Below are 23,581 nucleotides of genomic sequence, written 5' to 3' on the forward strand. Positions count from 1 at the left end.
TGAGGACTTGAGAGAATGTTATAATTAAGGAGGTCCCACATAAACCTTTTGTTTCCTTCTTTTGTCTTCCACATAAATAACTCACAACTATCTATACTCATTGCAATAATTTTTCCCCAGGAACAGCATGGTTAAGTCAAAGGAATACTGGGCAGGGAGTTCAAAGCTGAGGGAGTCCAGTTTTATGTTTCTTAATTTATCACAACCTAGGGTTTCCTCATCTGTTAAATGTTTAGAAAATATTCTTTCCATTTTCCTCAGTTAATCAGTTGGTAATATACCTCAGTTAGTCTATGATTCTCAATAATCATTTAAAGATGCAAATGTGTTCCTCCAGTCGACGGACCGTCAATCAATGAACAATCATAGCAATAGACATTGTGATTAGTAACTTTAAGGGGTTAGGAATTCTTAGAAAATCTTAATCTCATCGGCATTTTAAATTATAATTTTAATTAGGACTTAAAGGTACCTGTAAGACAGTATATCTTATGACATCCAGGGAGTGTTTACTGAGATACTTACCATGTTCGTGCATACATATACACACTGTGTTGAGATGACTGCAGGATATTATGAAAATTCCTGGAAAAAGAAACCAACCACGGGAGTCAAAGAATACTTCTGGAGAAAGGTATCAAAATTGAGTCCAAAGGCCGGGTGTGGTGGCTCACGCCTGTAATCCCAGCACTTTGGGAGGCTGAGACGGCGGATCATAAGGTCAGGAGATCGAGACCATCCTGGTTAATGTGGTGAAACCCCGCTTCTACTAAAAATACATAAAATTAGCCAGGCGTGGTGGCAGGCGCCTGTAGTCCCAGCTATTCGGGAGGCTGAGGCAGGAGAATGGCGTGAACCTGGGAGGCGGAGCTTGCAGTGAGCCGAGATTGCCCCGCGGCATTCCAGCCTGGGCGACAGAGCGAGACTCCGTCTAAAAAAAAAAAAAAAATTGAGTCCGGACAAAAAATGTTAGTCAAAAGATAATAGAGGGAAGATGGGTCTTAGCAAAAGGGATTGTGTACAAACCTACCGGATAGAGAGAGAATAGTCTTTTCCAGAAATTTGTAAAGTTCATTAATGCTAAACTCCAAAAGTTTCAGCATAATTCAGGGAAAGGAAGCAAACAGTTGTTTAGCACCTACTGTGTTTCAGTGTGCTTGGTGCTTCCGACTTCGTGTGTTACATGACTTCACATGTCTCCAAATAGCCACACCTAACACTTCAATTAGGCAACTGTATATTATTGGTCAATTAGATCTTACTGATTTGATTAAATTTGACTAGATTTTCTTCTTCCAATGTCACCATTGTCTCTTTTTTTCCCATTACATAGTATTTAACTTGAGCATTTTTGCGTATTTTTTATAGAATGTTTATAAAATCATATACACTATTAAATTATTTTAAATTAAGTTTATTTTTAGAACAGTGTTAGATATACAAAATATTGAGTTTATAGTAAGGAATTCCCTCTTCTCACTGTTAAACCCATTATTAACATCTTTAGTTTGATGTATTTGTTACACCTGATGAACCACTGTTGCTGCATTATTATTAATTGAATTCCATAGTTTACACTGGGTTCGTTTCTTTTCTTGTACATTCTGTGGGTTTTGACTAATACCTAATGTCCACCATGAAAGCATCACGCAGAATAGTTTCACTGCCCTGAAAACCCCCTGTGCTCCTCCTATTTGTTCCTCCCTCTCCACCCTCCCTGCCATCCCCTGGCCATCGCTGATCTTTATGTTGTATAGCTTTGCTTATTACAGAAAGTCATACACTTGGAATATACAGTGCACAGATTTTCTAGACTGGCCTCTTTCAGTCATTTGTTATTCACGTCCCTCCATGCTTTTTCTTGGCTTGATAGTTCATGTCATTTTATCAGTGAATACTATTCCACTACATGGATGTATCAGAGTTTGTTTATAAACTCCTCTTTTCATGGATATTTTATTTGCTTCCAGTTTGTGAGAATTATGAATAAAGCAGCTCTAAATATTAATGCACAGGTTCTCGTCAGGACTTAAGTTTTCTAATAATTCTGGTACATACCTAGGTGTGTGATGGTTAAATCATATCATTTAGCTTTGTAAGAAACCACCAAACTGTCTTCCAAAGTGCCTGTGCCATTTGTGCATTATTATACCAGCAATTAATAAGAGTCCTTGTTATTCTGTGTTTGCTAACATTTGATGGTAACTCTTTGTTACCAATGATATATGATCAGCATCTTTTCATATGCATATTTGTTATCTATATATCTTCTTTGGTGAGATGTCTATTCAGATGCTTTGCCCATTTGAAAATTGGGTATTTTTGTATTGCCTTTATTTTTTATTTTTAAAATTTCAACTTTTATTTTAAATACAGGGGTACATATGCAGATTTGTTACATGGGTATATTGCACTCAGGTAGTAAGCATAGTACCCAGTGGTAGTTTTTCAAAGCATGCACCCCTCCCTCACTACCCCTCTTGGAATCTACAGTGTCTATTGTTCTCATGTTTATGTTGATGTGTGTTCAATGTTTAGCTCCCACTTATAAGTGAGAATACGCAATATTTGGCTTTCTTGTTCTGTGTTTACTGAGGATTATGGTCTCCAGCTCCATCTATACTGCTCCAAAGAAACGTGATTTCCTACCTTTTTATTTCTGCATATTATTCCATGGTGTATATGTACCTCTTTAAAAAAAGAAATCCAATCCACCGATGGACACCTAGGCTGATTCCATGTCGTCTTCACTATGATGAATGACACAATGATGAACTTATGAGCATATGTGTCTTTTTGGCATAATGACCTGTTTTCCTTTGGGTATATACCCAGTAATGGGATTGCTGGGTTGAATGGTAACTCTATTTTAAGTTTTTTGAGAAACCTCCAAACTGCTTTCCCCACGTGGCTGAACTAATTTACATACTAATTTACACAGCTGGTAAGACTGTGGAGAAAAGGGAGCACTTAAACCTTCTTGGCAGGAATGTAAGTTGGTGTTCCCTTTTCTCCACAGCCTTACCAGCTGTTGTTTATTGATTTTTTAATAATAGCCATTCTGACTAGTGTAAAATGATATCTCACTATGGTTTTGATTTGCATTTCTCTGATGATTAATGATGTTGAGCATTTTTTATATATGTTTCTTGGCTGCCTGTTTATCTTTTGCAAAGTGTCTGTTCATGTATTTTGCCCATTTTTTAAATAAAGTTACTTGGTTTTTGCTTGTTGCATTTGTTTAAGTTTCTTATACATTCTGGATATTACACCTTTGTTGGATGCATAGGTTGTGAATATTTTCTCCCATTCTGTATGTTGTCTGTTTATTCTGTTGATAGTTTCTTTTGCTGTGCAGAAGCTGTTTAGTTTATCAAGTCCCACTTATCAGTTTTTGTTGTAATTGCTTTCAGAACTTAGCCAAATTTTTTTTTTTGTCAAGGCCAATGTCTGGAAGTGTGTTTTCTAGGTTTTCTTCTAGGATTTTTATAATTTGAGGTTTTACATTTAAATCATTAATATATCTCAAGTTAATTTTTGTATATGGTGAAAGGTAAGGCCCTAATTTCATTCTTTTGCATATGGCTAGCAGTATCATTTATTGAATAGGGAGTCCTTTCTCCATTTTTTTTTTTTTTTTGTCAGTCTTATCAAAGATCACATGGCTGTGGGTATGAGGCTTTGAGTTTTCTATTCTGTTTCACTGGACTGTGTCTCTGTTTTTGTACCAGTATCATGCTATTTTGGTTTCTGTAGCCTTATAGTTTAGTTTGAAGTTGGGTAGTGTGATCCCCTGGCTTTGTTCTTTTTGCTTAGGATTGCTTTCACTATTGGGGTTCTTTATGGTTCCATATAAATTTTAGAATTGTTTTTCTAATTTTGTGAAGAGTGACATTGGTAGTTTGGTAGGAATAACTCTGTACTCCCATACTTTGTGCCATAGCCTGGAGGCACCAGAACATGGCCTAGGTCAGGTTCCAGCTGTGTTTGGGGATCTGATGTAATTCTGGATCACCAGGAGTGTATGAACGTAGAGCACTCAGGCTGGGCTGCTAAGGCTACACTGCGTACCTGTTCCTGCAGAGTGGCTATGCATGGACCCTAGGAGGGGGCAGACAGGGAGCATGGGAGGGGCAGACAGACAGCAGGGCTTACAAAACAGACATGTCTTACTCATGGGGAAGCCAGTCTTGCCCTCTCCTGACTCGGAGGTCAGCTGAGAACAATGCCTCCGGGAATCGGGGAGTTCCAGGGGATGAGCATCTATGGCTACTTTTTGCTGGAGCTGCCCAGCACACAAACATTTCTGTGCTGCACACCACCTGAAGGCCTGTCTCTGCCTTTTCCCCAGGGAGATCCCCCTGCCAGATCACATATTCATGGAGGACACAGCTTATCCTGTAGCTAGGATCCTAGAGGTCCACAGAGACAGTGAGTTATCCCTTAGTTCCCGCACTCACACCTCTCCCAGGAGCCATTCAGGGCTGGGAACTAGCCCTAGCATTCCCTCATGCTGTGCAGGGTTCCTAACTTCCTTCCTCTTCAGCCTTGCCTTCAATGTCGCCTCTCCATCCACCTCAGCTTTTTGTTTCCAAACATCTGCCCATATTATGGTGGTTTAGTCAATAACTGGATCTCTCTCAGTGGGAGTGGCACTTCCTTGCTGCGTCTCTTCAGCCATCTTGTCTCCCCTCTCTATTATTGCCTTTCTTGAGGAATCACAGCTAGTGCTAGTCCTATTCTTGGAATATCCTCTTTGTCCAAGCTTTTCTAGCATTTTCTTCTATTCAGATGGCATTATAGACAATGTCTCATGTATAAACCCATTTGGGGTAATTGTGTTGAAGAGTATGATGTTTCACCTGATGGTACTCTAATTCTCTTTACAGAAATTTACAATTTATGCCTTTTACTGATTATAATGCATTTTACAAAAAAACCATTAAAACCTTCTTTAATATTAGTATAGAACATCAACATGTTTCCAGAGTTACTTATTTATTTAACTTTTTGTTGTTGAGATAGAGTCTCACTCTGTTGTCCACACTACAGTGCTGTGACGTGATCATGGCTCACTGAAAACTTGACCTCCTGGCTCAAGCAATTCTCCCACCTCCAGCTCTTGAGTAGCTGGGACTACAGGCGTGTGCCACCATAACTGGCTAGATTTTGTGTTTTCTTCCATAAAGGCAGGATTTTTTCATGTTGTCCAGGCTGGTCTCAAACTCCTGGGCTCAAGTGATCCACCTACCTCGGCCTCCCAGATTACTGAGATTACACGCATTAGCCACCACACCTAGCTGGAATTATATATTTATCTTAAATAGTTGAATTTATTTTTGACAGATAAACATTTAGGGGTGTGTGTGTGTGTGTGTGTGTGTGCATGTATATGCATATTTTTATTTGTGTTGGGGATGCTTCAGAGGAAAGTGGTACCAGATATTTATGAAAGATTTTTCTCCTGCAAAATAAGTATCTTGGACTTAGAATGTTTTTAAAAATGTATTTTGATCACTTCATTTTATTGAGGAACATCTGAGGACCAGAGGTAGGAGTGTTTCTAATTTTTTACTTGCCAGTGTTGTTACTATAGTACATGTTAGCCATAACAACTAGCGTATCTGTTTCAAACTGTAAAGTCGTACATGGAAAGCTATGTGTTTATAAAACAACTTTTCAGTGGTACCCAGACTGTCCTCACATGGATGTTCAATTTAAAAGGTATTTTTAGTGAATGACTAGAAAATTGATCCCCTGAATTTATGCCTTTCAACCCAGAGGATAGGAGAAAGTATGTACTGACTGGAAAATGTGTGCGTAAAATTAGCTGGCTATTATCTAGTTAACGAATGGGCTCTGCTGTCTGGTGTGCTATGAAGTGGAAGTGAGCAGTTGTTGGAAAGAGAATGTAAATAGTGCTTTATGAGACTATATTGATCTTCCTTTTGTTTTCAATTTAAGGCTTTAAAAAAAAGTAATTTTAAAGAAAAGGAAAAGTTTAGTAAAAGTCACTATCTTCATTTTAACATGTAATGGCTGATTAGGTTGTTAAACTAGCGTGTTCTTTTTTTTTTTCTTGTTAGCTAGAAGGGAGTAGACCGTATTTTGGATTCAACACATGCAAAAAAAGCAACAAATAATAAATTACACTATGAATCATATTGTTTATTTTTTCATACATCCATTCAACAGATGTTTTCTCAGTGTCTGTTGTGTGCCAGGCATTATGCTAGATGCTAGATGAGAAAAATCAAAAAGCAAGGTTTATTAGGGCTGGGAGCTCATAAGTGTAATGGAAGACATAGACCATTAAAGCAACAATTGCAGGAAAGGGTTATGGCACACGAGTTCAAGAGATATAAGAGGAATTAGGAACATACAACTAAGACTAGGATAAAGATGGAAAGGGGGATGGTATGAACTAAGTACTGAAAGAATTAGCCTCAGTAGAGTTTTAGATAGGAGGAGAAATAGGAGAAGGGTATTCCAAGAACAAGGAATAGAATCTAAACATTCAAAAATGAAAGAGAACATACATATTCAGTGGACAGCAAGTTGTTTAGTTTTCCTCCGGCAGAACGTGAACATGGCTAAATGTGGGCATGTAAGATGTGAGACTGCTGAGCAAGGCAGGAGTTACTCACATCATAAAATCTTTTACCAGAAAGTACTTATATTAACCTAGATGATGAGAAGCTCTTTAAGAACTTTAGTGGGAGTGGCATAAAAAGAATTTGCTTTTTTTTTTTTTTGAGACAGAGTCTTGCTCTGTCGCCGAGGCTGGAGGCAGTGGCCTGATCTTGGCTCATTGCAAGCCCCGCCTCCCTGGTTCACGCCATTCTCCTGCCTCAGCCTCCCAAGTAGCTGGGACTGCAGACGTCCGCCACCACGCCTGGCTAATTTTTTTTTTTTTTTTCTATTTTTAGTAGAGATGGGGTTTCACCGCGTTAGCCAGGACGGTCTCAATCTCCTGACCTTGTGATCCACCCACCTCGGCCTCCCAAAGTGCTGGGATTACAGGCGTGAGCCACCGTAACCAGCCAAGAATTTGCTTTTTAGTAATCTCCCTATAATAGAATGAAAGGGAGATTGGATGAAGATAAAATTGAAGGGGAGGAGATCAATTAGGAATTCTAGCCTCTGAATGCTGCGTGAATCTTTTATCTACTACTCTTCTCTCCAAAAGAAAGTTTAGGTGTAAAATCCTAGAAATACAGAGGTGAATTAATTATTTGATTGTAATTCTAATTATTTTAATCTCTGATGAGGGAAATGAGGTCAAACAGGTTAAATAACTTGCCCAAAGCTGGAGAGATTCTGACTAAACCTGAATTTAGGACCCTGATCTCCTCCTTCTTAAAACCCATAGATTAAAATTCACAAGGAACCAGCCCTTCAGCTTCAGAGAAATATTTTAACTCAAGTATTAGTGGTGATATGTCTGTGTTAGCAGTACAATAAAGCAAGTGACCTTCGTGGATAAAATTCTCTGTGGTTAAAATTGAAAAGACACAGGAAAATGGGATTCAATTATTAATGTAATTAGTTGATGATCTTGTGGGGTGACAGGTACATAAATGCCTGTTACAGACTGATGATAATGGAGCATTCTAGTCTCCAAACTGGTGCTCAAGTTTAGCTCTCAGAAATAATGAGGGACTTACTTCCTTCATCTTGCCTCCTTTTCAGGTACTAATGCTACATTTCGATAATAATGTACAAACCCAGCCTAATGTCAGTGCTGCCATTACTCCACATTAATTCCATTATTACTTTGTTTTCTGTTACTGTGGCTTATGATTGTTTTGAAGATCAGGCATTTATGAGGTACTATCATGAATAAAACAGCAAAAGAATATAACGATTAACCCTCCTGGAGACTGCCAGGTTTACAATATGTTAACAAAACGGAGACAAAAGTAATATGTTAAGGCTATGACACACTGTAATGCTTAGCATTTACTTAGAATATTTTTTTTAAAAAAATAACTCCCTCAAGGCTTCTATATGAATGCCTACATCACATTTAAAAGTATAATGGATCCTTCAAACTGAAGAGTTCAATGCCTGATGAATAGAACTAGTAGCTCGTATATAGAATGTTTCACAGGTACAGATATTTATTTAGGCTGGTGGCCTCAGCTGGCTGTTGAACTTGATAGTATTCACTATGAGATTAATCAGACAACTACAGTTCCTAGTAAGGACAAGTGATTTCTTAAAGAACATAGGTTAATAAACGATGGAACCTGGTGCTTGAACCCTTGGATGCTGAGCCCAAATCATCACCCTATCCACTGTGTTAAAAGGAATTTGCACTTTCACCAGTGCACTGTTGTTTAGGTAGTAAAATACGTCTTCAAATATGAATGTATGTAAATGTGTATCAATATTCTCTTAGCCCCCAAAATTCTAAATTTAGGAAATTTGAATTTTAGATAAAAAGTCCTCTAGGACGGTAAAGATGAAAATCAAACTCCAAGTCTTTTAATGATCTTAAAGAGCCAGATAGCACCTGATGATTCAGCATTTCTAGCTATGGGGCACACTGTGACTTGGAACTCTTGATTCCTGATATCCTTAGCATTGTCAGTATAACTCATTTTGAGCACTGTGACTTGAACAAGGCAGACCTTAGCGCAAAGGCAGAGTAGATGTCCACTTACCTGCGTGAGTCCAGCCTGTTTTTCATGTTTGTAGAATGGGAGATTAGCACTTCACTCCTCGGGAATAAAACATTGACATTGCCCATACAGGCAATACAATATTATGGTGGAAAAATAATTTAAAGATGCAGAATAAAGAAAATCACCACTCAGAGATAACCACTAATAACAGTGGTTATCTTTTTTTTTTCCCCAAGATTTCTGTGGGTAGACTATACCAAAAGGGCCTTGCACCTGTCTGTTCACAGTTTATAAAATGAATTGGATGCTGGAATGTTCCAGGCAGCCTGGTATCAGTCTTGCTTCAGCAGCATAAATTGGCATTCATAACCAGGTGCCTTTTACAATGCTTTCTTTATTTGTAAAAGTATGAATTTGCTAAACTCTCACTTGGAGATCATGGTACAACAAGGCTTAGACTGTTTCATTCTAATATAGCAGTGTATGTAACTTATAATAAGGGAATGGAGCAGAGGATGGAATATTCTTTATTCTTTATATCTTATGTCATGAGATATTCTATAGTACCTCTCTTAGAGAATTAAGGAAGATTACCTTCTCATCCTCCAAATGAGAAAGGAGAAGTTTTAATTGGATGTCATCACTGTCAGTCATTATGTATATATTAGAGAGAAGCAGGAGACTTCAAGAGTGAAGCAGGTACCACATTGTATTCACATATTATAACTGTGGGGAAAAAACATTCTTCTCCCTGGGCTTCCTAAGAGGATGAACTCTGCCGAAAAATGCTTGTGAGGAATATATCCTTCTTTATTCTGAGTGTTTTACCCTGATTTATAAAAAGAAACTATTCATTTGGGCGGATGAGGAAGGAAAGGAGGTTGACATTAAAGGGAACTCTTGATTTTCTTGTGTTAATGTAGTTTAACCCAATGAGATCTTTTTATGCACTTATCTCTTCATCTAAAACCATAAAATTCACTTAATATTCATATGCCAGTAAGTTATCTTTGAAAGCATGGTTTACAAATAAAAGCACAGTATTTCCTATGTGCTATGGGAATACTACAGTTTGTTTATTCTATGATAAGGCATTTAGCTTATTTCCTTTTTTAGAAAGAAGGAGACTAGCATAAATAGTACTGAAATGGATGATCAGAATACATCAATGTTTGTCAGCATATGTGAATATGTCCTTTTGAGAGATTCCTAGAAGTGAAATAACTGAGTAAAAGGGAGCAAATTTTTTTTTACGACTTTGATGCATGCTTGTAAACTGCTTTTCAATTTATAGTGCCACCAGCAATGAGTGAAGATGGCAATTTTATCACACCTGCTCATTATTATCAAAACAATGTGAAAGACTTGCTATATGAAAAAAGATAATATCTACTTTATATACACAAATATCCTCAGAGACAGATACATGCTAAGCTGTTCTCAGTAACTAAAGTATTTGTGATAGACTCTCTTCAGGTCAATAGATTGCTTTAGAAGGCATTTGCAGAGTAGGAAAGAGAAGCTTGTGTCCACTGATGGACAACCCTTTGAAACCTAGGAATATCAAGAGAGCTTCCGTTATATGAGCCCATGAGAGATAAATGTGAAATGTAAAATGCAAGAACACTGAGGATAAAATTTACCCCTGTCACATATTTGTGTAAAGCTACACTCTAACTGGAAATTATCAGTTGTATTAGTTTACTAGAACTGCCATAGAAAAGTACCACACCCTGAGTAGCTTAAACAACAGAAATGTATGTTTTCATGATTTTGGAGGCTGAAAGCTCAAGACCACGCTATCAGCAAGGTTAATTTCTTCTGAGAGCCTTTCTCCTTGTCTTGTAGATGGCTGTCTTCTCTGTGTCTTCGTGTGGTCTGTCTTCTGTGTGTCTCTCGCTGTGTTCTAACCTCCTCTTCTTTAAGGACACCAGTCACATTGGATTAGGGCTCAAACTAATGACATTATTTTAACTTAATGACCTTTTAAAATACCTTATCTCTAAATACACTTATATTCTGAGGTACTGGGTGTTAGGACTTCAACATAGGAATTTTATGGGACACAATTCAGCTCATAACACCAATATGTTGAAATTTCTAGTTTCTTCTTAAAATGTAATGCCAATAAACAATGATGCTTATCTGTTTATTCACTAATTATTATGGCGTCATTACTGTTTTTTATGGGAGTAAAATATGTTGCACACTTATTGTTCTGAATTTATTTTGAAGTCATTCTGTTTACAACACATCTGGTTTAAGCAGATACAAAGACACTAGATTTAATAATAATTTTATTTGATTTCTTAAATTCAGTTTACACGCTGTATAGAGCATCTTTCTTTGGAATACAGAATGTCTATTGAAACGTCACACATCAGTAGGGATGTATGCTCTTGAAATTGGGTCGTATGTCAGTAGGGAAATTAAAATGAAGTTAAAAGTTCCTCCAAGATAGGTTGAAAAAAGTAAGTTATTTTAAAGGCTTAACATTTAAATAAGGTGATGTGGAGTAACTCTGCTGCCTATCCTTATGATCTTCTGACAGCTTTGACAGGGAAACAATGATACAACTGAGAGAAAGTCTTCCACGATAAGCTCAACTTCTTATGCTTATGAACTTGTCATGTGTGACATGGTTGGTTCCATTACAGTAACAAGATGGATACACTGAATTTTGACCACAAATGACATAAAATAATTACATACTTCATAATATGAATTAGGTTTGGAAATATGTTTTTAAATGCAGCTTATACATACATACACTTACTTATCAATGTGTTAACTGTCAGATATCTTTAAAGAAATAGACAGTGATAAGAAATGATATAAAACATTGACTTTATGTGTATCTCTGGAAATTATAAGGATATATTATGTAGCCAAATTTATTAGATACTAAAAATAAAGGTGGGAAAAAGAACATAATCTTGAGCAACTTTACAACATTCAGATTGGGCATAAGGTGCATAAATCATTGTGATGATCATTTAATTTGTTTTTGAGTAAAATAGTGATTCTGCTGTGGTGAAGTAATAATTGTTGGCTTCCATCTGCTTTTGTAAGAATTGTAAATTGCTTTTCAATTTATAGTGCTACCTCTTATTGTAGTCAAAACACAGGAAAGATTTGTAGGTCTAATGATACTGCATTACTATGCATATTTGACCATTTCCAATTAGGCTCTAAATACGGACCTCTCTTTTAAAGCACAATAACTGTAAAATAACAACAACGAAAACAAAAATCCCCTCACTTCCCACCCTTCCTCTTCTCATTTCATCAATATACTTCTTTAGCTCTAGAAATCCATCTGTAATTAATGAACTGTTTATGGAATTATTTTTTTTCTCCACATTTTCGACCTGTGCAGTGAATATACTTGGAAGCAATCAACAAACAAACATGGCCCGTTTTTTATGTTGTCAACATCACTAAATCAATATTAAGAAAACATTCATATTTTATAGGTTAAGTACTCTGATTATTATGATAGGAGTGAGACATTTGAAAACAAGCACAATGAGCAGAGTGGAAAATTTCACTTTAGATTACATTAAATGGTGACAATAATACTGTGTTCAAGGATTAGTTTTAGTTCAAGTCACTGAACATATTGCATCTTTATATAAGTAATACCAATACAGATGTATCTTAGTTTTGCTATGGTAGTTCAGTTGTTATTTTGGTGTAAATTTTTTAAAAAATAAGATTAAACCACCTTATTTTTCTTAAAAATGACTTTGGTTATTACTTGTTAAATTGTGATGTAATATAAAATTTCTCTCACACCGTAAGAATGGCAATCATTAAAAAGTCAGGAAACAACAGATGCTGGAAAGTATGTGGAGAAATAGGAACGCTTTTACACTTTTGGTTTAAGTGTAAATTAGTTCAACCATTGTGGAAGACAGTGTGGTGATTCTTGGAGGATCTAGAACTGGAAATACCATTTGACCCAGCGATCCCATTACTGGATATATACTCCAAGGGTTATAAATTATTCTACTATAATGGCACATGCACATGAATGTTTATTGCAGCACTGTTCACAATAGCAAAGACTTGGAACCAACCCAAATGCCCATCAGTGATACACTGGATAAAGAAAATGTGGCACGTATACACCATGGAATACTATGCAGCCATAAAAAGAATGAGTTCATGTCCTTCGCAGGGACATGGATGAAGCTGTAAACCATCATTCTCAGAAAACTAACACAGGAACAGAAAACCAGACACCACATGTTCTCATTTGTAAGTGGGAGTTGAACAATGAGAACACATGGATATAGGGAGGGGAACATGACACACCAGGGCCTGTTGGTGGGTGGGGAGCTAGGGGTGGGTATAGCATTAGGAGAAATACCTAATGTAGATGACGGGTTGATGGGTGCAGCAAACCACCATGGCTCATATATACCTATGTAACAAACCTGCACGTTCTGTACATGTGTATAAAAGGGCTTCTGGTGGCCAGGCGCCGTGGCTCACGCCTGTAATCCCAGCACTTTGGGAGGCCGAGGCGGGTGGATCAGGAGGTCAGGAGATTGAGACCATCCTGGCTAACACGGTGAAACCTCGTCTCCACCAAAAAATGCAAAAAATTAGCCGGGCGCAGTGGCGGGCACCTGTAGTCCCAGCTGCTCGGGAGGCTGAGGCAGGAGAATGGTGTGAACCCGGGAGGTGGAGCTTGCAGTGAGCAGAGATCGCGCCACTGCACTCCAGCCTGGGCAACAGAGTGAGACTCCGTCTCAAAAAAAGAAAAGGCGGGGGGCGGGGGCGGTGCTTCTGGTTAAAACGTAGTTTACAAAATATCTTGTCCACCCTGTAAGCTTGACACCACCAGTGTATAAAAGGGCTTCTGGTTAAAATGTAGTTTACAAAATATATTGTCCACCTTGTAAGCTTGACTTTTAGAACTTTTCTTATTAAGCTCATAGTTGTTTTATTTTTCTTCTTTTGTTTGTTGTTGTTATTTTGTTCATTTTCTCTTTTTGTCTTCTGAAGTCTTATTTCCTCCTAATAGCCTATATTAAAGTTAAATTAAACCAATCTTAAATAGTAAATATGCCTTCTCCTCTCCTTTTTATAACTTATTCCCATCGTAGGGTGTATGTGCCTATCAGAAAAATCAGAACAAATAAACTTAATCCGATTATAATGCCCAGGCTATTCCTAATGGCTAGAGAAATGTGCATGTTACAAACTGAAGTTTGTCTGTTTACACTTTAAGCTCAACCTTGATTACATTAGTACCATGTTTATCTGTGATAAATTCATCATAGCCTGGCAGTAATGCTGACTATTCCGAGGTTTAAGCAATCCCTTTACCTCATACTTTTATTTTCATGGCCATCAGACAATTGGATTCTTATGTGACCTGCGGAAAACTTTGTTTCCTTGTCATTTAAGGAGGTTTTGTGTTTCTCTAGTCATGCCAGACTACATGTAAGCATAGAACATAAAATTATAGCTATTAGGAAGAATTTAAAATGCCTCATTTCATCCCTGCCAAAAAAAACAGTTCTGCCATTTTTACTGTGATTTCTCTGATGCAAAATTCATGAATAAAGTTTATCATCCATACTTGTGTTTCTCAGTTATTTTGAACATAATAGAAGAAATGAAACACACGCTAAGGTTTTTACACTGATGGGTGGTAGAGTAGAAATATCAGTTATGAATAAGACCTAAGTATATTTAAAATATCAAAATTATTTAATATTTTACTTTTCAGATGTTAATAGTTTTAATAGCTAACATTTATTAGTTGCTTACTCTGTCCCAAAAACTGTTCTAAGCAATTTATTTGTAATGACTCATTTAATCTTTACAACCGCTTCATTGTACATGAAAATTCAAGTCTCAGAGAGGGTATGTAAGTAGTCTACAGTGTGGGCCGATTAGCTATCCAAGGAACCAAGGTTCAAATAAAATCTAGGAGGTGTGAAAAAGACTAGTTTTGGCCATCAAATAAAGTTGTCCTAGGGGAGTTTATATATATATAAAACCACATGCGTAAATGTATTTTAAGCAACAACATCCTGTTGCTAAGTATTATATGATGTAAGTGATGGTGTATGTATGGATGCACTTGTATTTTGCGCTGTTTAGACGATAGCTTAGGGAGCATTCTAGAACACACAGTAACCTGATTTCCTTCCATCACCCAGTAGCTCCATAGGCATCTTCATATAACAATAACAACCCCTTAAATCATAAGTCTGAATCGAGTTTACTTGATGATCCAGTTAGGTTTTTTCTAGAACTTAAATTGTTTGAGTTTGAAAATATTAAATATGGAAGAAAATTGCTTATACTTCTGAATTTTATGGGTGTTATTTTTCATTCATGGTAAAAAATTTTGCTCCAAAATAGTGGTAGAGATCACAAGATAGATTTTTTTCTGGTCAGTTTCTTACATCTGGAAATTTTAGGCAGATAGAACGCCAGGACATATGAACAAAGCCAGTGGTGTTTTCCTTCTACATTTAATTGAACTTCTTATAATTAGATTTATCACATTTGCACTGTGAGTTCTCAGATTCAGATAATCTGTGCCTTTAGGTAGGCGAGTTTCTGAACATATTTAGAAATGTGGCACTGCATCTAATCGAATAATAAGCTAGAAATAATAGAAATTTGGTGCTTTAGCTCAGCAATTCTATTTTGTCCTTTGATGTTTAAAGTACTCAAGTTCATTAGAACATATTTAAATCTATTATCTGTGCTTTCATTCTAGATTCATTGCCTGAAAGTTTTTGAAACATAACTACTATAAAAGTATATCTCTGTTAACTTAAATGAGTGCTTCACTGCCACTTTTTGATGAACAAACATTATAATGCTTTTATTATAAAATCTATTTAACCTGCTTCATCTTTCTGATTTAAATTTAATAATTCATGTAGCATTTTCAAAAAGCGATGTTTGATTTCTTGCATAAAATTGATATCTGTATATATTCTTTCTTTCTATAATTTTTTCCTGGAAAGTTTATTTGAAGACATAAAGGAACAGAAGTCCTTTGGGTTCAAATTGTGAAGTATTACAGAATATTTGCATTCTGTCTTTTTTGTGTTAATGAGCTTTAATTAAAAAAAAGATAAGACTTCTTTTTGAAATCAATGGGAAGATACACAATATGAGCAATGATTGAGTTTTAAAATTTGTTCTTTTAGTTTTATATATTGGTATTTCTCAATCTATACATTTACTAGGTATATTAATAGAAATATTCTTTCTTTTATATTAGGTTTCTGTCCTGAGACCACAGCAGAATGTGCCTTGGACAAAGGTGAGTATATTTAAAATATATTTCAAAATTTCTCCATAAATGAAGTATAAAAATATTATGACAATAATTATATTACTGTTGCATGCTTAGAAATACGGTATTATAGTTCATGTTTATATCATGGGACATGCACTTTTTGTCTGGTAATATGTAATAGTGAGAAAACATCAAAATTAGAACTCTGGTTATCAAATATATAACATTGTCTGGGTGCAGAAAACCTTAATCCATACAGTCTATATTCAAAGAACTGTTAACACAAACGCTCATGCAAGTTAAATAATGGAACTATTCAAAGGTTGATGAAAGATGTTTAACATGTCTTTAATGACTCTGAAGATGAAATTATTGAAATAGGACACATGTAAGTTAAATTATCAGGCAAGAACTACCTAAAAGTATCTAGGTTTTGGGGGAACAAATAGAGAAATACATTAAGAATTAAAACCAATTTAAAAAGAGGAAGGAATTAGAAGAATAAACACATTAACAGCTCAGTAAACAGTATATAAATGTACTACATGAACGATAGGGGGGATAGTTCAAGGTTAATACACAATGCCTGTTATTTCAAACTGGAATGCCATCATGAAAGAAGATGTTATTAAAAATTATTGAAAAGATCATGAACTATAACTAAATTATAAGAGAGAGTTGAAAAGAAAATGTATAAGATGAATAAACGTTACATAGAGGAAAACCTGTGAGTACTGGGTAAGGGAACTAAGATTCCTGAGGACAGTCGTGAAGGAGGATGACAGCTGACAAATATCACATACAGGAGCTATTAATTATCAGGCCTTCTCTAAAGAGAAATTAACAAGAGAAAAATTGCTTGAACTAACATATAAAGAATTTACAGGCTGGGCGTAGTGGCTCATGCCTGTAATCCCAGCACTTTGAGAGGCCGAGGCGGGCCGATCACGGGGTCAGGAGATCGAGACCGTCCTGGCTAACATGGAGAAGCCCTGTCTCTACTAAAAATAAAAAAAAATTAGCCAGGTGCGGTGGTGGGCACCTGTAGTCCCAGCTACGTGGGAGGCAGAGGTAGGAGAATGGCATGAACCCAGGAGGTGAAGCTTGCAGTGAGCCTAGATCATGCCGCTGCACTCCAGCCTGGGCGACAGAGTGAGACTCCGTCTCAAAAATAAATAAATAAAAGAATTTACGTAAGCTTTAGGATTAGGTAGTAGTGGGAGAAGGTTAGTTATCATTTTTGTAGATATATTTAAATATTGAATTGATTCACAATGTCTGACGATGGTTTCTCTAAAACTTCTCTAAATCAGCTATCCTATTCAAGGTTCTTCCAGCCCCACACGTGACTTGATGAGTCACTGCTCTTTATTTTTCCCTGTATTAGAGTAATTTTACATTGAAATAAAAGTTGGGCATCATTGGTTTGAGGTTATCAGAAAAATGTAGGCATATACAGTATCAATAGTAATTGATGCCTGTTCTATCTCATGCAAACGTGATGCTTGGGGAAATACAGTTATATGTACATTCTCATATTTTAATTTGGCCCAAAACATACTGTATATGTTCTGCAGTGTTACTCATGTGAAAAAAGAAAGCATCCTATAAATGCATATGTTAATAATTTTCGGAGATAATAAAATGGAAAACTCTCCCAGATATTTTTTTGCCACTCTTTTTCATATAATTTTTTGGTCATTTTCCATATCTGTAAAGAGACAAATGTGACTTTAGAATATCCGAAGAAAATAAGCCAGCTGACGTGCACTGCCAGACAGGGAATGAATGGCTCCAGGCACAAATCTCTGTTGTGTCAAGGCTTTGGCATGACATTTGGCAGGAACTAAATCAAACATAGCACAATGCAAGTAATCTCAGTTTCCCATGGATGTGCAGCTTCATCCTTGAGCCTGCTGTAAGTCATTACTACTCTTTTCTCCTGATATTCCAGAGAATGATATTTCTGGTAATGAACCAAAAACTAGAACATTTCCTAGATGTTATTACACTGTGAGGCAGTTGGGGGAATCGTGACTTTGAAATTGGACCTTCGTGGGTTTGAAGTATGAGTCTGTCACTTACTATCTGTGGAATCCTGGAGAAGCTACCTAAGATATAAAATGAATTTATTAAGAATTGTCACAGGGGTTGTGGAGGCATTAAAATGATACAATTAGCCTAAAGCGTTTCTTATATCTGTTATGTAATAAACATTTAATAAATATGATTTTACTTTTTTCCATTTCTGTAATCAGCTGGATTTTGTTTTAAACTTCTTAATAATCATCTCAATCATCCTATTGATAGAAGAGGAATGATTCTAATATACATTTGTAAGTTTTGAATTATGTAAGCCCATGTGATAATATTTGTCTTTATATTTTTAGGTGAGCACTCTTTTCTTTGAAGTGGGGCAACAGTTTTTGCGAACTTCTTATTTATCAAAATTTCATTTATTTTTTAAAGATTTATATGTCATACATAAAGGGTCTTCATGTTGCACAAGCATATTTTGAATGCATTTGATTTAATTTTAGGTTTCGTTAGTATGATCAAAGATGGAACACATTACAAAATGTAGATAGATTAGAAAAAATTATACCTCCATAACATGCCCATAATATTTTAGTTCAAATGTTTGTTTCACCTCTCATTAATAAATAATTATGTGTCATATGGCATTAGGTGCCAAGGGTACAAAGAAGAAACAGATATATTATTTGCCTTCATAGTAGTTATAATCTTAGATGGGAAGAGACATGTAAATATATTATTTTTAACACAATATGATAATATGCTACAATGGAGAGGTTCTCATGGAATGGGGGTCGTGCAAATATAAAATAAATTTTAATCAATCTGGCTTCTTGGAGGGGTTGAAACTTCATATATTTTAAAAAATGATGAGGAATTGGCTAGATATCAGTCATATACAGAGGCATGAGGGTGAGAGGTTGTCAAGAATGCATAATATTTAAATGTGATTGTGTCTATTTAAAAATATATAATTTTCAATTCATTCTGTGACATGACAAAAGAAATTAAAGTACTTAGGGGTTAATAAACTTTTTAGTGCAAATTATCGAATAAAGAAGAAGGACAGTGAAATAAAGAATGTGTTGTCTGAAGTCAAACAATGATAGTAGCAGTAAGTGTACAGATTGGAAAGTGGGGAGCTGAACCCTCCTACTTTGTTCTTGAAGGTAGATGTAGATTATAGTTAGGTTATTTTTACAGAGCTAAGGTTTATGAATGATGTGTTTATCATATTGTTATTTATAACATGATAATGGGAAGCAAAATAAAGACTAGAAGAGTTCTGAGGTGCATGAAAGAAATATATGCGGTTCTGATGAAGTCTTATATAGAAATGAGGATCGTGTCAGTGTAAACTGGAAGAGAATCAGTCCTTCTTATAAGGCAGCAAAGAACTTGGCTGAATTGTGTTCTAGTGTTTTGTGGAACTTATGAGCAATAAAATTGGATGTTTAGCTGAGGAGGTTTCTAAGCGAAGTGTTGAAAGAGTGGCTTCGTCCCTATTGATTGCTACAGTAAAATGTCAGAGGAGAGAGAGGAATTGAAGAACAAACTGTTAAGCAAAAATAAAAGGAACAAAACCTAAAGATTTGGAAAATTTTCAGTCTGTGTATATTGCAAAAAAAGAGAAAGCGTACTCTGAAGAGAACACCGAGAGTGTGGCTAGACTGTCACTTCAAGAGCTTTTGGGATTACACCAGCTGAAATCCTACCAGTTTTTACTGAAGGGATAAAGATGGGAAAAAGTGAAGAAAAGCTGTTGGACTTCTTGGACTTGACAGGACAACAGGGCTTTTTGGCTGCAAACATTCACTATTCTTCCAAGAGGGAAGTTATCAGGGCTACTGCCTCAGTTTCAACAGGTCAGACAACCTCTGTTCAGAGCCTTGAGGGCAGGACTGTCCTGGAGTGATGTAAGGGTGGGGTTTCCTATAGCCTTGGGATTCGGACCCTGGCCTACAGTTATGGAGGTGGTGCTGCCACACTTGATCTTGGACTTTCTCTCCTCCAGAATTATGAGAAAATAAATTTATGTTTAAGTCATTCAGTCTTTGGTATTTTGTTAAGCCAGCCCAAGCAAACCAATATCCCAAAGCAATGAATAATGAAATATTATATTTTGCAAACATGAAAGATCAAAATAAAGAAGAAAGAGGTGGATCATGGAATAATTCCCAGATTTTGATGTAGGCAATTGGGACTAATTCTGTTCCGTTTATGTAGAAATACAGAGTGGGGGCAGGGGAGCCAGTTTGGTGGAATGATAATGAATCGTTTTTTTTTTTAATTTCATTGAAATTTTTATTGAGATAATTTTACATTCACATGCAGCTATAAAACATAAAAGAGTCTGTACAGTTTTGCCAAGTTTTCCCTAATGGCAACATTTTGGAAAACTATAGTATAATATCACAACCAGCATATTGAAATTGAGATAAACCCCCAATATTGTTCAGATTTACCCCATGCCCATTGTAATCATTTTTGTCTTTATTATGTTCTATAAAATGCTATCATCTTGTAAGTTTAAGTGTCCTACCCCACAGTCAAGACACTGAATAGTTCCAACACTACAAGGATTTGACAGGTTGCCTTTTTATAACTATACTCACTTCCCTCCATTTTTCCACCCCAACCCTCTTCCTAAACAATACTTCCTGGCAACACTACTCTGTCTTCCATTTCTAAAATGTTGTCATTTAAAAAATGGTATATAAATGGAATCATACCTTTTGGGATTGGGTTTTTGCTTAGCCTAATTTTTGGAGATTCACCCAAGTTGTTGCATGTATCAATAACTTGTTTATTTTTATTTTTATTTTTGAGTGGCATTCCATTGTATGTATGTGCTACAGTTTAACTTTTTATCTGTTGAAAGACATCTGGGCTGATTCCAGTTTTTGTCTGTTACACTAATGTATAAGCATTTGTATACATGTTTTTATATGAATATGTCTTCCTTTGTCTGGAATAAATGCCCAAGACTACTGTTGCTAGATTGTATGGCAATTACATGTTTAGTCTTACAAGAAACTGCCCAACTGTTTTTCAGTGTAGCTGTACCATTTTATATTCCTAGCAGTAATGTGTGAGTTAGCTCATTTCTCTGTATCCCTGCCAGCGTTTGGTGTTGTTGATGGTTCTTATTTTAGCCATTCTGATAGGTATATACTGATATCTCATTGTATTAATATTTTTAATTTGCATTTCTCTAATGGCTATTGATGTTGAATGTCTTTTCATGTGGTTACTCGCCATCTGTCTATCTTCTTCAGTGAAATCTTCATGTAGTTTGCCTATTTCCTAATCAGATTATTTGTAAACTGCTGAGTTTTGAGTACTCGTGTGAACGTTGCTTGAATATTTACGTGTGTGTGTGTGTGTGTGTGTGTATGTGTGTGTGTGTATGATGGCTGAGTAGAAATGATGGGGAAGAAGAGACCTCTCAAAGTCCAGACAGACAATCAGGAGGCTGTACATATAAATCCAAAGTCCTAAGAAGCAATAAAGGATAGAAATAAAGGTTATGAACATGTGACAGTTAAGAAGGTATTGGAGCAGGTCTTGGAGGGCAAAAATATCAAGCCCTTGTGTGTCCTTGAAATTCAGAATAAATTTATAAATTGTTTTACCCTCAAAAATAAATTGTTTTACCCTCAAAAATTTTGCTGTATGTAAATAAATACTCTTCTCTTTCCTGGACTTTGTCTTATATCAAACACTAAGATTTTCTCACTTATCATACACCTTAAATACTACTAGCATTTGAGTGGTTTCAGTAAGATGTATGAATGCTTTCATAACAAAAAAAAAAAGTAGATGTAGTTTTGGTATGTGGCATAGACCCGGGGAGATAGGAAAAGTTTGCTGAGGCTACAATCTAGAACTCGGATTACACACAGAAAAAGGATAGCGATATCCACTTTGTAATGAGATCCTTCTCAAGACACGATGAGAAACTTCAGAGGGAAAATCCATTATCTCGAATGTCTAGTGGTAGACAGTCTTGGCAATCTAGTTAAGCAGGCAATACTGGAAGTTTAACATGAGCAAAATGTACAACACCAGGTTAGAGGAGAAGGAAAGAAAGATACATTTGAAATTATAGAAAGAATAGAGCATATTTGTTTATAGAGGAGATCCAGTGGCAAAGGAAACAATTTATCATTTCAGACAGACCTTGGCCAGGCACAGTGACCCATGCCTGTAATCTCAGCACTTTGGGAGCCCGAGGCAGGGAAATCACAAGGTCAGGAGTTTGAGACCAGCCTGGCCAACATGGCGAAACCCGTCTCTACTAAAAATAAAAAAAATTAGTTAGGTGTATTGGCGGGCACCTGTAATCTCAGCTACTTGGGAGGCTGAGGCAAGAGAATTGCTTGAACCTGGGAGATGGAGGTTGCAGTGAGCCGAGATCGCGTCACTACACTTCAGACTCAGTGACAGTGAGACTCCATCTCAAAAAAAAAAAAAAAAAAAAAGACCTTGACTATTTGAAAATGTTTGCGTCATTTTCTGAATTTTATATTACAGACTGAGTTTATACTCAAAATTTAAAACTAATAAGGTACTGGTGCTAACCAAACAGTGGAGCAGGGACTGGGAGGCTCCTCAGCTGTACTAGCATTAACACTTTAATTGCTGGGTTGTGGGGACTTCTGGAGGAGCGAACAAGACTATCAGAGCACTGGGGGATGGGGTTTGTGGCAGTCAGTGCCAGTTTACCAATGGTACATAAGTAGTTTAATATTTTAATAACCAGTGGAACGATTACCAGTACAGACTGACTGAACACAGGCTAGACCATATGTGTATTACTGTAGGATCTCAGGGGCATCAGACTAAGAATAGACTGACTGTGAAAAAGGAGCTAGGGACCTGCTTGCTCAAAGATAGAAATTAAGGAATAAGTTATTTTTGAAAATTATTTTAGTATGGGGATCATCCAAATTGGTTTGATAAAAAGTCTGAAATCCTGAGGGTATAAAATGATACGAGTTTTTTTCTTTAAACACCACCTTCCATTCTCTGACAACATTCCTTTCTTACCGGGTAACACACTTGCTACCTTAATCACATTTGACAATTCTATAGTTTTTCAGTCACTTTTTGTTATTAAAGTGTCTTATTTTTATTGCTGAGAATTAGTTTTGATTATTTTAAAACTTCAACCTCATATTTGATTCAGAGATCTTCCCCTTGCCTGTACGCAAGAGAGACTTGATGTTCCAGTTGCTCTGAATATATGGGGGTGGGAGTAGTGGGATGGGGCTTGGGGGTGGGTGGTGATGAGGGAATGGTAAGAGGTTCTGGAGTGTCCTTGCTTTCTCACATCTTTTTCTACTTCCATGCTATCTGTCTTGGTTGGGGCAAGGGAGGAAGGAGGGACACAGTCCTTCCATATGTAAGTCTCCTTGGCAAGTGCTGTCCCTCCTTTGTTGGTTGTAGCCACTATTCTATCTTTGGCCTTATGTACTTTCTGAGAACCTGGAGCTCACACGCTGCCTCTCTCACAATCATTTGGTGATTCTTCAGGTTACTTCTTGAGGGCACTTCTGTAGTGTTGCCTAATGTGGCAGAGCTGGCTGAGGTTTGTCCTTCTCCTACCCATCCCTACCCCCATCAGCCA

At 36.5% G+C, this 23,581-nt stretch overlaps 1 protein-coding gene across 13 annotated transcripts in view; it reads left to right on the plus strand.

The window, feature by feature from the left end:
- The window catches only part of PTPRD (protein tyrosine phosphatase receptor type D), a 2,314,079-nt gene that overhangs the window by 821,421 nt on the left and 1,469,077 nt on the right, over nt 1-23,581 (plus strand). For all 13 annotated transcript variants that reach the window (XM_055294262.2, XM_063609868.1, XM_063609869.1 and 10 more), the window contains exon 5: nt 15,895-15,936. The gene's annotated coding sequence lies outside the window, so the exon portion shown is untranslated. The remainder of the gene's footprint in view (nt 1-15,894; nt 15,937-23,581) is intronic.

This window comes from Symphalangus syndactylus, chromosome 9 (genome assembly GCF_028878055.3).
Source record: "Symphalangus syndactylus isolate Jambi chromosome 9, NHGRI_mSymSyn1-v2.1_pri, whole genome shotgun sequence".
Classification (NCBI taxonomy): Eukaryota; Metazoa; Chordata; class Mammalia; order Primates; family Hylobatidae; genus Symphalangus; species Symphalangus syndactylus.